General features: G+C 48.8%; 1 long non-coding RNA gene across 1 annotated transcript in view; it reads right to left on the reverse strand.

Moving 5' to 3' along the window:
• Window positions 1–362, reverse strand: part of LOC117872803 — a 12,966-nt gene extending 12,604 nt beyond the window's left edge. Inside the window, exon 1 of the long non-coding RNA XR_004644610.1 lies at window positions 97–362. This is a non-coding gene — a long non-coding RNA (uncharacterized LOC117872803). The remainder of the gene's footprint in view (window positions 1–96) is intronic.
• Between the last annotated feature and the right edge of the window lie 10,506 nt (window positions 363–10,868).

Raw genomic sequence — 10,868 nt, forward strand, 5'->3', positions numbered from 1 at the left:
CCCACAGCCTCCCCCACCCCTTCCCACCTGCCTACCGCCTCCCCCACCCCTTCCCACCTGCCCATGCCCTCACTCGCACGTCCGACCCCACCTCACCCCTGCCCCGCAAGCTCCACTCCAACTCGCTCCTCGGGTCTCTCCCACCCGCAGCGTCTCCCCGGGCAACCGAGCAACGGACGCTCTGGAGAGGAGCGCGAGCCTGCTGGGGAGCCAATGAGGAAGGGACCGGGGAAGTCGCACGCGCCGCTTGAGTGACGGTTGGTGAGGGGTGCTTGGAGGAGCGACTGGGATGGGAAGCAGCCCTGTCAATCCTACAGAGAGAGGCGCCTGATTGGAGAATCAGGAGGAGTGGCGGGAGCAGAAGGGAGGGGTGGGACTAGGACAAGTTGTCAATCTTGCCCAGTGAGGCAGCTGATTGGAGGGCGCGGAAAAGACTGGAAGGAGGGGGGAGGCTCCTCAAATTCCCTGAGGGAGGGACTCAGTCCAGACGTCCCCGGGGCCCCCGTCATTGCCGCGGGGGGCGGGGGTGTGGGGCGGAGGAGTGTCCCTGGAGTTTGCGCCGCCCAGATCCCTGACCGAGACCGGCCCCCCCCAACGAGATTGTGGCCCTGACATGCCGGACGCTGCCCAGGCGCGCGCGCACACCCCCACACCCCAGTGCGATCGGGGCCGTGCCGGGCGCTGCGCTGACCAAAGCGCTTTCTGGAACCCGGGGCCCCGATCCCCGTTATGTAAGAGGCAGGCGGCGGTGGTGTGCAGAGCCCCAATGCCCCGCACGGTCACAGCCGATCTCGCCCACGCGGCTGGATCCCAGCTCCCTCCCTCTGGCGAAGGCTTCCCCAACACCCTGGGTCAGCACAAAGACCCCCAAAGAAGGAGGCACGCGCAGCCCATTGGCCGCCTCCCGGGAGTGGTCATTAGCCAGGGGTCATTAGCTGAAGGCCCACAATGCTGCGCGAAGCACCACCCACTGCATTCACCCGCCGCACGGACTCGGGGAGCAGCTGAGACGTGGGCCAAGCCCTGAAGAGCGCCCCCTGCTGTGTCCTGTCCCCCTCCCCACTCCCTGTCCCCACAGAGGCCCCTAGCACCGCCCTGGGGCCAGCCCTGCCTTTCAGGAGAGAGCGCCCCCTGCTGATCCCCTCCATTCCACAGAGCCCCTGTCACCCTGGGGCCAACCCTGCACAGGCCAGGAGAGATTCGTGGGGGCTTGGGGACACTATCTTGATCCCTCCTCATACCTTCCCCAAGACAGGCGTAGGTTTCACCTGCCCCCTTCCCCCCCCCCCCCCCCGCCACACTTAGCTGCGCCAGGCACTGGCATCAGCTCCGAGTGAGGGCCTAGGTGAAGGGAAGTGTCATTAGCACTGTTTTAAATTGAAATGCAGTCAAGGGCACTTCTCGCCCCTGGGCTTAATTATGGTCCTGGAGATTCTGCTCAGCCCCTCCCCCATGCCCATAAGCACCCCAGGGGTAAATGCAGGTCATCTGGATAGAATGTGGCAGGGGCTGGGAGCCAGGACTCTTGGGTTCTCTCCCCAGCTCTGGGGGGATGGGGGAGGGGGCTCTAGTGGTTGGAGCAAGGGGGCTGGGAGCCAGGACTCCTGGGTAATATACCCAGCCCTCTCTAGTACCCTTTCTATGCCTCAGTTTCCCCATCTCTAACATGGAAGCTGATTCTGCCCTATGTGCAGGGGTGGGGTGGGCAAGCCCTGCTGGCAGAAGCGCCAGGGGAGGGGGCTGGGACTCTAGCTTGGGAGTTGCCTGCCATCTCTTTAGATAGGGAAGCTTGGGCTCCAGGCAGCTGGGCCTCCAATGGATGCCTGTGTGGAGATCCTGGCACAGTTGGGGTCATTGGCTTCCAGTGCTGCCAGCACGTTATCGGAGCAGGACCAGCCCGTCTGATGGAGGTTGCGGGGAGGCTCAGTAGAGTCATTGGGTCTGCAAATTGGAGTGAGAAACAGGTTGCTGCACTGACAGTGAGTGGAGAGTGCTCCCTACATCCAATGCACCACTTGGGGGCGCTGGGCTGCAGGGACCAGGGTGGGGGTCTCAGCAGGGGGAGCTCTCCTCTGGCAGGCAGGGCTGGGCTCAGGGGGGCGCTGTGCTGCAGGGAGTGGGGCGGGGACTCAGCAGATGGCACTCTCCCCTGACAGGTAGGGCTGGCCCCAGGACAACACCTGGTGGAGCTGGGTTGAGACTGGAACTGGGAAAGGCTCTAGATCAGTGATTTCCCTACACCCCCCCTGAATTTCCCCAACACTCCCCTCCCCCAGTTTTGTGAACTAGTTACATGCCAAATCTGGTGGCTGAACTTTGCGACTTTGTCCTCCACCCACAACTATTTCACATTTGGGGACAATATATACCTTCAAGTCAGCGGCACTGCTATGGGTACCCGCATGGCCCCACAGTATGCAACATTTTTATGGCTGACTTAGAACAATGCTTCCTTAGCTCTCATCCCCTAATGCCCCTACTCTACTTGTGCTACATTGATGACATCTTCATCATCTGGACCCATGGAAAAGAAGCCCTTGAGGAATTCCACCATGATTTCAACAATTTCCATCCCACCATCAACCTCAGCCTAGACCAATCCACCAATCCTAGCGGTCCATTTCCTTGACACTACTGTGCTAATAAGTGATGGTCACATAAACACCACCCTATACCGGAAACCTACTGACCGCAATACTTACCTACATTCCTCTAGCTTCCATCCAGGACACACCACATGATCCATTGTCTACAGCCAAGCTCTAAGACACAACCGCATTTGCTCCAGACAGAGACAAACACCTACAAGATCTCTATCAAGCATTCTTAAAACTACAATACCCACCTGCTGAAGTGAAAAAACAGATTGACAGAGCCAGAAGAGTACCCAGAAGTCACCTACTACAAGACAGGCCCAACATAGAAAATAACAGAACGCCACTAGCAGTCACCTTCAGCCCCCAACTAAAACCTCTTGTCATAACTATAAAGGGAAGGGTAATAGCTGTCCTGTGTACAGTACTATAAATCCCTCCTGGCCAGAGACTCCAAAATCCTTTTCCCTGTAAAGGGTTAAGAAGCTCAGGTAACCTGGCTGGCATCTGACCTAAAGGACCAATAAGGGGACAAGATACTTTCAAATCTTGGGGGGGGAAGGCTTTTGTTTGTGTTCTTTGTTTGGGAGTGTGTTCGTTCTCAGGGACTGAGAGGAACCAGACATCAATCCAGGTTCTCCACATCTTTCTAAACAAGTCTCTCCTATTTCAAACTTGTAAGTAAATAGCCAGGCAAGGCGTGTTAGTTTTCCTTTGTTTTCTCAACTTGTAAATGTACCTTTTACTAAAGTGTTTATCTTTGTTTGCTGTACTTTAAACCTGAAACTAGAGGGGAGTCCTCTGAGCTCTTTAAGTTTGATTACCCTGTAAGGTTAATTTCCATACTGATTTTACAAAGATGATTTTTACCTTTTTCTTTAATTAAAAGCCTTCTTTTTAAGAACCTGATTGATTTTTCCTTGTTCAAGATCCAAGGGGTGGATCCTGACTCACCAGGAGTTGGTGGGAGGAAGGAGGGGGAATGGTTAATTTCTCCCTGTTGTAGATCCCAAGGGGGGTTGGAACTGATTCACCAGGAGTTGGTGGGAGGAAGGAGGGGAATGGTTAATTTCCCCTTGTTTTAAATCCAAGGGGTTGGATTTGTTTTCACCAGGGATTTGGTGAAGGTTTTTCAAGGTTTCCCAGGGAGGGAATCCATTAAAAATGGTGGCAGCCGAACCAAAGCTAAGCTGGTAATTAAGCTTAGAAGTTTTTCACGCAGGCCCCTACATTTGTACCCTAAAGTTCAAAGTGGGGATCTCAGTCCTGACACCTCTCCAGCGCATCATCAAAGATCTACAACCGATCCTGAAAGATGATCCCTCACTCTCACAGATCTTGGGAGACAGACCTGTCCTCGCTTACAGACAGCCCCCCAACCTGAAGCAAATGCTCACCAGCAACCACACACCACAGAATAATAACACTAACCCAGGAACCTATCCTTGCAACAAAGCCCGATGCCAACTCTGTCCACATATCTATTCAAGTGACACCATCATAGGACCTAATCACATCAGCAATGCCATCAGGGGCTCATTCACCTGCACATCTACCAATGTGATATATGCCATCATGTGCCAGCAATGCCCCTCTGCCATGTATATTGGCCAAACCGGACAGTCTCTACACAAAAGAATAAATGGGCACAAATCTGACATCAGGAATCATAACATTCAAAAACCAGTAGGAGAACACTTCAACCTCTCTGGTCACTCAGTAATAGACTTAAAGGTGGCAATTTTGCGACAGAAAAGCTTCAAAAACAGACTCCAACGAGAAACTGCTGAACTTGAATTAATATACAAACTAGATACAATCAATTTAGGCTTAAATAGAGACTGGGAATGGCTGAGCCATTACACACATTGAATCTATTTCCCCATGTTAAGTATCCTCACACCTTCTTGTCAAACTGTCTTAAATGAGCTATCCTGATTATCTCTACAAAAGTTTTTTTTCTCCTACTGACAATAGCTCATCTTAATTAATTAGCCTCTTAGAGTTGGTTGGGCAACTCCCACTTTTGCATGTTCTCTGTATGTATATATATCTCCTCACTATATGTTCCATTCTATGCATCCGAAGAAGTGGGCTGTAGTCCACAAAAGCTTATGCTCAAATAAATGTGTTAGTCTCTAAGGTGCCACAAGTACTCCTGTTCTCTTTGCGGATACAGACTAACACGGCTGCTACTCTGAAACATGCCAATTTAGTGACTGTTTGGAAATTTGAATTGAAATTGAAACATTAATACACACTTTAAAAGCATATACAGTGTATGATAAAATACGTGTATCTGAAAAAGTATAATAGATTTGAAAAGTATGAACATAGACTAACTTCCTTATACAGCTGTTGTTTTTCATGACAATGTCAGTGCATTCATTTCGGTGATGTTGGCCAACCTAATAATTTCAAATGATGATTTGTAAGCAAAGTCTAAATGAGCTCTCCCTGACAGTTCGCGATGAGCTGGGGGTTGGGGGGAAAGGCTTCAGGGCCAGATTGTATTTACATTCACACCTAATCTACCTAGGTATCCAGCAAACAGAGCTGTGTTGCCCAAGTGATAGATTTTGGCTGGGGCTGGGTTACAAATCACTTGAATGCAGGGTGGGGGGAGGGGAGAATGAAATGTTGTTGTTCTTATTGTATGAGTAAAGGCAATAGACCCTTGTGCTGATTGAGGGCATCAAATGAGAGGGTGGGGACCTGTCCCCCTCCACTGTTTAAAGACAGAGCTGATTAGGCTCCATGGATAGTCTTTTGTTCTGTTAAATGACCACTGAAGCTGAAAAAAACAACAAGGAGTCTGGTGGCACCTTAAAGACTAACAGATTTATTTGGGCATAAGCTTTTGTGAGTAAAAACCTCACTTCTTCGGATGCATAGAGTGAAAGTTACAGAGTTTCACTGCAGCTGAAATCACTGATAATCAGGTTTAAGTGCTTAGTTGTGCTGTGGGGACAGTGTTTCTGTGGAAGAGATGGCCCAGTCTGCACTAGCAGTGAGGTTCCCTCACTGAGAGCTCAGCTGAAATCACTGAGAGCTGGTGGAACCTCAAGCGACCAACTCGCAGAGGTCACAGTGGCAGGTGGCAGCAGAAGGTGACTGCGCAGGGCCATTGGCAACAGAGCGGTGGAGTGAACGGTGGCACAATGAACAGCAGTGGCCAGAGTGAACAGTGAGCAGCTGGAGGAATGAGCAAGGTGCCTTCTTGCTCCCACCTGGGAGATGAACTCACGTGAAAGCACCTCTGAACTCTGAGTCTCCACTGACCAAGGACAACACCGGCGAGTGGGGTGCGGTGGAGGGAAAAGTGAGGGGCATGTTAAATAAACATTTGTTTGTTGGACTATATTTTAGTGACTTTGCTCCAGAATGCTAGATTTGTGACTGGGAATGGAAACTTACATAAATATGTTTCCTAGTAGGCCAAGATTTTTAAAATGCATTATTTGCCAAGGTTGTTATCTCACATCGTTGCTATCTTGAGAGGTCATTATGTTGGGGAGTTTCTGTACTAAACATTTTAATTATAATTAATTTTTACATAAGAATGATCATACTGGGTCAGACCAATGGTCCATATAGCCCAGTATCCTGTCTTCCGACAGTGGTCAAGGCCAGGTGCTTCAGAGGGAATGAACAGAACAGGTAATCATCAAGTCCCCTGTTGCCCATTCCCAGCTTCTGGCAAACAGGCTAGGGACACTCAGAGCATGGTGCTGCATCCCTCCCCATCCTGGGTAATAGCCACTGATGGACCTGTTCTCCAGGAATTTATCTAGTTCTTTTTTTAATCCTGTTATAGTTTTGGTCTTCACAGCATCCTCTGCAAAGAGTTCCATGGGTTGACTTTATGTTGTGTGAAGAAGTACTTCCTTTTGTTTTGTTTTTTAAACCTGCTGCCTATTAATTTCATTGGGTGACTGCTAGTTCTTGTGTTATGTGAAGGATTAAATAACATTTCCTTATTCACTTTCTTCACACCAGTCAAGATTTTATAGACTTCTATCATATCCCCCCTTAGTTGTCTCTTTTCTAAGCTGAAAATTCCCAGTCATTTTAATTTCTCCTCCTGTTTCATACCCCTAATCATTTTAGTTGCCCATCTCTGTACCTTTTCCATTTCCAATATATCTTTTTTGAGATGGGGTGACCAGATCTGCACACAGTATTCAAGGTGTACACGTACCATGGATTTATATAGAGGCAATATGATATTTTCTGTCTTATTATCTATCCCTTTCTTAATGATTCCCAACATTCTGTTTGTTTTTTTGACTGCCACTGCACATTGAGTGGATGTTTTCAGAGACCTATTCACAATGACTCCAAGATCTCTTTCTTGAGTGTTAATAGCTAATTCAGACTCGTTCATTTTGTATGTATAGTTGAGATTGGAAAACAATGTGCATTACTTTGTTGATAAATGCATTGAATTTCATCTGCCATTTTGTTGCCCAGTCAACCAGTTTTGTGAGATCCCTTTGTAACTCTTCGCAGTCTGCCTGGGACTTAACTATCTTGAATAGTTTTGTACCATCTGCAAATTTTGCCACCTCACTGTTTACCCGTTTTCCCAGATCATTTATGAGTATGTTGAACAGTAATGGTCCCAGTACCGACCCTTCAGGGATACCACTATTTATCTCTCTCCATTCTGAAAACTGATAATTTATTCCTACCCTTTATTTCCTATCTTTTAACCAATTACTGATCCATGAGAGGACTTCCCTCTTATCCCATGATGGCTTACTTTTCAAAAGCCAATTTTAATTAAATACATTTTTTTAAAATTATATTTTTTTTAGAAATCTAGACCTGTTCTGTGTTTTGGTGTAACTTGCATTATCCTAACAAAACATTTACTTTATTTATATCTCTTTTATATATCTCATCGGCCCTGACACCCCCCCACCCCGTAAATTCGAACACCCCCCCTAATTTCAATTCCTGAGGAAACCACTGCTCTAGATCCCCTTCGCTGCCCCCCTGGACTAGCCCATCCCCCATCGATCTCCACATTCACCCATCCCTTCCCTCACTCACCCATGCCCCCCTCCTGCCCAAGTCAATCCTGCCAGAAATCTTTGGGGTTTCTCCTTCCCCAGCCCCGCTCCCCCATCTTCTGCAGCACTGTAATTATAACAACTCGGACCAGTGGGGGGAGTTGGTGGGGGGGGTGAGGGTGGATCTTGCCGAGGCAGGGAGCTGGGAAGGGCCCAGCACAGAAGTTAAACATTGACGGCTGGGAAAGGTCAGGTCCCTGTGGGCAGAGATGCCAGCACCACCCTTCCCAGCTGATCCCCCAGGCTCCACGCCATGGGGCAGCCCTGGGAGCCACACCCGAGGGCACCTGGCCTCTGCCACCAGCTGCCAATGTTTAACTTCTGCGCAGGGCCCTTCCCAGCCCCCCACCTCCTCAGGGTGTGGGGGGGACGCGCCAAGCCACGGGGAGCTTGTGCAAAGACATGAATCCCCCACATCTTGGCTTAGACTGAACATTGGGGTCAGTGCCAATGTCTGCTGGTGCCCCTCACTCCTGACTCTCAGCCCCTGCTAGCCCAGCCCTGGGCTCCCTCCAGCTCTGCCGGTGCCCCTCACACCCAACCCGCAGCCCCCTGCTAGCCTAGCCCTGGGCTCCTCCCCAACAGCTCTACCAGTGCCCCTCACTCCTGACCCACAGCCCCTACTAGCCCAGCCCTGGGGTCCCCGAAGGGCTCTGTCTGCCCCCACAGATCAGCTCAGGATCGGCTGGGACCTGTGGGCGTGGCTGGAACCGGCTGGCTCACAGGAGGGGGATCTGTCTGCAGGGCTGTTTGCGGGGACCTGAGGCATGAAGGGGCAAATCCCCGTACAGGGCAATGGCCCCTGTGACATGAAATGCACCAAGGCAAATCCCACGGGGGCATCAATTTAAAGGGACAGCACCAAGATTCTCCTCCACTTCCCCCATTGGCTGGCCAAGTCAGGGGAAAGGGCGGGTCAGGCCCTGATTTGTTAATTACCCAGCAATGACAGCACACAAATGGGTTTTATAGTGTAATCCCCAGCCCCAGGTCAATGCCAGCCTGGTCAGTTTCCATTTGGCTTCTCGTCAGTTTCACTTGTAGCTCTCATGCTCCAGCCCCTGCTGTGATGTTTGGGTTGCAATCAGGGCAAGGGGGTGGGTCAGTCGGGCTATTTTAAATTCCAATCTGTTTCTGCTGAACCTAAATTTGGGGGCTAAGTATGACCATGGGCTCAGGCTATGTGTGCACAGGGAGAGCATGTGGGTGTGCCCTGGCATGGTACATGGAGGAGGGCAGGTGTTTGGGTGTGCAGTGTCTATGCACAGTGGGGGAATTATGCATGCGGGGAGAAGGGGTATGTGGAGTATGCCCAAGTGCAGGTGCTGTGTGCTCCTGTGGTGTGCAGCAGCTGAGAGTTGCATGCTGCAGGTATAAGAACATACAAATGGCCATACTGGGTCAGACCAAAGGTCCATCAAGCCCAGTATCCTGTCCTCTGACAGTGGCCAATGGCAGGTGCGTCAAAGGGACTGAACAGACAGGTTATCATCAAGTGATCCATCCCCTGTCACCCAATCCCAGCTTCTGACAAACAGAGGCTAGGGACACCATTCCTGCCCATCCTGGCTAATAGCCATTGATGAACCTATCCTCCATGAATCTGTCTAGCTCCTTTTGAACCCAGTTATAGTATTGGCCTTCACAGCACCCTCTGGCAAGGAGTTCCAGAGGTTGACAGTGCGTTGCGTGAAAAAATACTTTCTTGTGTTTGTTTTAAACCTGCTATCTATGAATTTCATTTGGTGGCCCCTTGTTCTTGTATTATGAGGAGTAAATAACACTTCCTAATTTACTTTCTCTATACCACTCATTTTATAGACCTCTATCATATCCCGCTTTAGTCACCTCTTCTCCAAGCTGAAAAGTCCCAGTCTTATTAATCTCTCCTCATGCGGAAGCTGTTCTATACCCCTAATCATTTTTGTTGCCCTTTTCTGAACCTTTTCCAATTCCAATATATCTTTTTTGATGTGGGGTGACCATATCTGCATGCAGTATTCAAGGTGTGGGCATATTTTGACTGCCGCTGCACATTGAGTGGATGATTTCAGAGAACTCTCCACAATCACTCCAAGATCTCTTTCTTGAGTGGTAACACCTAATTTAGACCCAATCATTGTATATGTATAGTTAGGATTATGTTTTCCAGTGTGCATTACTTTGCATTTATCAACATTAAATTTCATCTGCCATTTTGTTCTCCAGTCACCCAGTTTTGTGAGATCCTTTTGTAGCTCTTTGCAGTCTGCCTGGGACTTAACTATCTTGAGCAGTTTTGAATCATCTGTAAATTTTGCCACCTCACTGTTTACCCCTTTTTCCAGATCATTTATTAATATGTTAAATAGAACTGGGCCCAGTACAGTTCCCTGGGGGACACCACGATTTACCTCTGTGCATTCTGAAAACTGACCATTTATTTCTATCCTTTGTTTTCTATCTTTTAACCAGTTACCAATCCATGAGAGAAACTTCCCTCTTATCCCATGACTGCTTATTTTGCTTAAGAGCCTTTGGTGAGGGACCTTGTCAAAGGCTTTCTGAAAATCTACATACACTATATCCACTGGATCTCCTTTGGCTGCATGCTTGTTGTCCCCCTCAAAGAATTCTAGTAGATTGGTGAGGCATGATTTCCCTTTACAAAAACCATGTTGACTATTTCCCAACAAATTATGTTCATCTATGTGTCTGAACATTTTGTTCTTTATGATAGTTTCAACCAATTTGCCCAGTACTGAAGTGAGGCTTACTGGTCTGTAGTTGCCAGGGTCACCTCTGGAGCCCTTTTTAAAAATTGGCATCACCTTAGCTATCCTTCAGTCATTTGGTACAGAAGCTGATTTAAATGATAGGTTACAGATGACAGTTAGTAGCCCTGCAATTTCACATTTGAGTTCCTTCAAAACTCTTGGGTGAATACCATCAGATCCTGGACACTTATTACTGTTTAGTTTATCAATTTTTTCCAAAACCTCCCCTAATGACACCTCAATTTCCTCACTAGGACTTAACTTCCACTTTTTAAAGAATGCCTTTTTGCCTCTCATTGCTTCTTTTACTTTGTTGTTTAACCACAGTGGCTCTTTTCTGGTTCTCTTATTATGTTTTTTAAATTGGGGTATACATTTAAGTTGTCACCCATCCCCGGGGGGTTGGGGGTGAGGGTGACAGACAGGCTCCACCCCAGTGC

Source organism: Trachemys scripta, chromosome 2, assembly GCF_013100865.1.
Source record: "Trachemys scripta elegans isolate TJP31775 chromosome 2, CAS_Tse_1.0, whole genome shotgun sequence".
Classification (NCBI taxonomy): domain Eukaryota; kingdom Metazoa; phylum Chordata; order Testudines; family Emydidae; genus Trachemys; species Trachemys scripta.